The 5,019-nt window shown below is 51.3% G+C and overlaps 1 long non-coding RNA gene across 1 annotated transcript; it reads left to right on the forward strand.

Annotated features, from left to right (window-relative positions):
* Window positions 1-3,543: 3,543 nt before the first annotated feature.
* On the forward strand, window positions 3,544-4,454 carry LOC135373451 (uncharacterized). The gene is made up of 2 exons (XR_010416467.1): window positions 3,544-3,659; window positions 4,279-4,454. It is a non-coding gene; the product is annotated as an uncharacterized LOC135373451 (long non-coding RNA).
* Window positions 4,455-5,019: the final 565 nt, after the last annotated feature.

The following is a 5,019-nucleotide window of genomic DNA, read 5'->3' on the forward strand; positions in this document are numbered from 1 at the left end:
ATTTGGGGGGTTTCACCGCACGACCTGCTTCGCGGGACGCTAGCGAGGCGTCGAGCGCTTGCGCGAGCCGAGGGTCCAATTCCACGGCTTTCACGTCCACGGGTAAGACGAAGTCGTATCGCGATTTATTGTAGGCGAAAGAAACGTCGAATTCCGAAAGGGCTTTTCCCAAATCCCTCTCGAGATCCGAGGTGACACGAAAAGTTCTGCCGGCTTCCACCGTGTCCTCGAAAGAAACCTCGATTTTCGCATCTTGCCTTTCGTAGCCGATATTTAAAAAATCGTTACTTATGCTGAGATCCATCAGACCGACGTTATACCGATTCGAGAGCTGAAGCGGACTATCGAAAGCTACCGTGAAGGCGTTGAGTTTATTCGAGGGAAACTTATCCATGCTGGCGTTCGAGAGCAGGTGGACGTAGATGTCAGACATCATTTCCCAATCTTGACCACGTCGCTGCTCGGAACCCAACTGTCGTGTTCTTTGTCGTAACCGAACCAGCGAACCAAGGAGAAGCTCTGACCGTTCAGTTGCTTCTTTCTCAGCACTTTCGTTACTGGCCAAGGCTGATTGGCGTCTCGGGTTACGACGAGTACCTCCTCCGGGTAGAATGATCCGTCCACTTCCTTACCCCGGTAATCTTCCAGGTGTACGACGGGAGGAGAGGTGTCTCTCAGGCGGGAGACGGTGAAAATCTGAGGCGACCAACTCCCTTCCGAGCTCTTATGAAAACCTTTTCTGTGAAGTAGGACCCTCACTTTATCCCCCAGTTTGAGCTTCTTTTTCACGGAGGGTACGACGGGCTTCCCATTTATCTTATTGAACAGCTCAATTCGTTTTCGGGCGTGACTTCGGACGGGCTGATGCCCAAAGTCCTGTGTTTGGTGGTGTTGTAGTCGCGCACGATCTTGGGAAGCGCGGAAACGAAGTGGTATTTTCCCGTTACTCTAAAATAACGGAATATTCTGTCGCGTAAAGTGCGTATGACGCGCTCTGCCTGCGACGCTTTGATTACTGGAGAGAAGGTAGAATACATCTGTACCTTCTTTCGTGAGAGATACTCCTTGACGGTCTTGTTGTAGAATTCCCCGCCTCTGTCGCAAAAGATGCGTGTAGGTACGTTACCTCCCCGAAAAAGTCTTATCATGGCCCTTTTCATTTCGGCGGGGCGCTTCGTCTTTAGCGGGAGGGTGCGCAGAAAGCGGGAGAGGGAATCGATTGCCACGAGAATGTAGCGGTAGCCACCGTTGAATCTCTTGTATTTTGAAAAATCGGCGAGGTCCATTTGCCACACGTCGTTGATCTTGAGCGCGATGATGCGTCTCCTATTAAACTTTCTTCTGACCGGATGGTAGAGCGTGTAGGCATCCAGCTTTCTGAGAATGGCGAGAGCCTTCTTTTTGCTCAAGTGATGCGCTTTTCTATAGCGTTCCACACCCCCCAAACCACCCTCTGGTTTCTCATATCCCTCCATAAGTCGTCCACGCAATGGAGGCCTGCTGCTGCTGCTGCTGTTGAGGCTCGCGAGATTTGGGTAGAGAAATCAGACGCAATAGTTTCGAGACTTTGGGGAACCAGGAAGGTTTCTTTCCCGTCTTACGTTGCAACAAATAATTGACGAGTTCGTAAACGGAGGAGTGTCTGATGGGCTTGCCCGACACGGAGACACAACCCTCGCGATCCCAGGAAAGAACCTTCTTTAATTCCGAGACGACCCTTTCCGCTTCCTCTTCGTCCACCTCTGGAGAGAGGAGAGAATAGTCAAAGTCATTTGTAGCGTCGGACGCCTTGTTTTTATTGTCGTAGGGGTCAAATCCGTACTGCTTGAGTATACGATACAGTGCTTGCAGTATGAGTTTCACTTTGACGTCGTCACTCTCCTTCGAGGAAAGAATGTTTCCGATGGAGGTGGTCACTTCAATTCTCTTGGCCATTGGCGAAAAGGTTCAACACGGCGGAAAGCAGGAGAGGAACCACCGACGAAAGAACGCCCTGTCCTCGCTGCTGAGACAGATAGCGCTTCAAACGTTGCGGATTCTTGTGAATCTTTTTGTAGGCGAGCCGTCGTAAAAAGCGTTTGTGCTTCTTCAAACGCGCGAACGTATCTGGAGCTAGAGCCACCTTTCCGTTCAATACATTGAGGCAAATTTCGGAGAGGTGTTTCATGTCGGACGAGGACGAACGTCTCAAGACGTCGCGGCGGCGTGGAGGGGGTAGAGTGGAGAGTACTTTGAGTAAAGTGAGGTGAGGGCGGAGGTTCATTTCGGAGCGTAGATATATTGACGTTCTCCCGGAAAGATATTGCTACGCAACCTGTGATCCTCGTGCGTATAGTTGTGAAGATCCACGAGTAAATATGCGTGGGGCGACGACATCGCTTGTTTATATGCGTCCAGAAAATACTCCAATCTTTTTCTGCCAAATAGCTGTTGGCCGAAATGTTCCATCTGGTGCACGCTGCGCACGGTGCGCCACAGGACGACGTAACTGGCGTTGTAGGATATTGTTCTAAAATGGCTACTGTCGAAAAAGATGTTTTGAACGAGTAAGAAGATCGACGCGTTGGCGTGGTGAGAACCCCGAATGAAAAGATCGGTCACCTCCTTCAAGGAACCGGCGTCGGTCATGTGATCGTCGACGACGATCAGCGTAGCGCGCGACGTGTCCCACTCTCGCGGAAGCTCCTTGGTAAATTTTACGGAGTCCCCGAATTCGTCCTGCATGCTCGGCGAAGCATATTTCTGCACGTAGAATATTTGTGACGGAGGCTTGTCTACCACGTCGTTCAGGTTTCTCAACACGTTAGCAACGAACGTAGATTTGCCGCACATGGAGGGACCGCTTAAGATACAGCGAAACGGATGACGGAAACGAAAAGGTTCGGGGGAAGACATGTTGCGTGCGTACACGTTGCACGAAGAGAAAGAAGAGACTGAGACTCGAAGAGAAATGCATCGCTTTTTATTTACACATCCTCGTCGTCGTCCTCTACATCGGAACTGCGTTCCCAATACAGATTGTCCAGGCTAAAGTTGGACTTCTTTTTCGCCAGTCTGTCCGCCGCTAAGATGCGGTCGAGCGTCTTCATCTTGTCCTGACACATTTCTTGACGTGCTTGCAACCATTCCAGACGGTGGACTTGAAAGGCTTCCTCCACGATGCCGCGTATAAATTCGCGAAGTTCTTCGTTTTTTGTCTTTTCCTTGCGACGACGAGAAACGCAGGAGAATAAACCACACATGGCGTTTTCCACGTATCGGTCAGAATGATGACGCGAGCGCGGTGCGCGCTGCCTTTATACAGATAAACGCGCGCGCGCGCAAAGAACGGAGAATGAAAGCGAAACTGAAAAGCCACCCGTCGCCGCTAGGAGCGCGCGCGCAGCAGAGAGCCGAAACCGAAAACACCCGCGGCCGGCGCAGAGGAAGCTAGCAGCGCGCGCGCATGCGCGGACGGGTGGAGCAGAGGGCGCGCGCGCATCCATAGCGGCCGCTGCGCGTCGCCTCTCTCAGTCTGCGCGTCGCCTCTCTCGGACCGTCGCGGAAGACGGACGTGCGCTCCGCGCGCTCGCTCACTTTCTGGCTGGATCTCGTAGAGAGCAGACGTATGTTCTCCGCGCTCGCTCAGTTTCTGCCTGGAAGTTGCCGCGGGGGAAAAGGTGAGTGATTTGACGCGCTCCTTTTCTCGTATGTTTGCCGTGTTTAGCGGTGACCGCGCTCGTGTTAAGCCTTTTCTCGCATGTTTAGACTTGTTTTGCGGTGTCCAAGCCTGTTGACGCATGTTTAGCGATGTGTGGTTCCTGCCTTGTGTTAGCTGCGTAGTGTTGAGGTTAGGCCTAAGCGATCGTCCCCGTAAGCCTCTTTCCTCGTATGTTTGCCGTGTTTAGCGGTGACCGCGCTCGTGTTAAGCCTTTTCTCGCATGTTTAGCGATGTGTGGATCCCGCCTTGTGTTAGCTGCGTAGTGTTGGGGTTAGGCCTAAGCGATCGCCCCCCCGTAAGCCTCTTTCCTCGTATGTTTGCCATGTTTAGCGGTGACCGCGCTCGTGTTAAGCCTTTTCTCGCATGTTTAGCGATGTGCGCCTTGTGTTAGCTGCATAGTGTTGTGACGTTGAGGTTAGGCCTAAGCGATCGTCCCCGTAAGCCTTTTTCCCCGATGTGTACTGTTTTCTGTTTTAGCAGTAGCGGTTAGACCTTTTCTCTCCCATGCCTAGACTTGCTTAGCAGTGCTGTCATTTTTACCCGCCGCTAGTATCTTGTTCTCTGTCTTTCTCGTCTAGAGCTATGATGGTGGCGCCATCTGGTGTGATGCCTTGCAACTAAGTGGCCACCTGTCGTCGATCTCTGCAACTGCTGGGTGCAAACTACCAACATGGCGGACGCTGGTCACTCGGGTGTTGCGGAGCGGCTTCTTCGCCGCGGCATCGTTGATTGTCGAATAAATTGTTTCTCTCCACTCTATTTCTATCTTTTTATTTTATTTTCTGCCTATTTTTTTTATTTTTTATGACCACGATTATCCGGAAACGCACAACTGGTCTGGACGCGAGATAGACATTCCCCAATTAGTGTGATGGCTCCCTGGAGGGTGCTGATTAATGTGGGGGGTCCCAATTAGCTCTAATTGCTAATTAATGGCGTCCAGGCCAGATGTGCGTTTCCGGATAATCGTGGTCAGTACTTACTACTAATAGTAACACGAATTATATTCTTGCCGGTACTGGCGGGAATTACACGGGAACGGGGATGGATGCCGGTAATTGGATGCAGCGAAACCTTGCTCTCATTGGAAATAAGACTTTAAAGGACATTTGCATTCCCGGTTCTCACAATGCGGGTATGTCCTTAAGGTCAAGTGGAACGCTATTTGGATACCGGTGCAATACTGTGACGCAAAGTAAAAGTGTTAAGGAACAGCTTCAACTGGGCGTCCGCTACCTTGATATTCGTCCCGTTATTAGCGGAGGGAAGTACTATACCGGCCACTACACAAGAGTCGACGCGATAAATTCGTGGCAAGG

This window comes from Ornithodoros turicata, chromosome 1 (assembly GCF_037126465.1).
Source record: "Ornithodoros turicata isolate Travis chromosome 1, ASM3712646v1, whole genome shotgun sequence".
NCBI lineage: Eukaryota > Metazoa > Arthropoda > Arachnida > Ixodida > Argasidae > Ornithodoros > Ornithodoros turicata.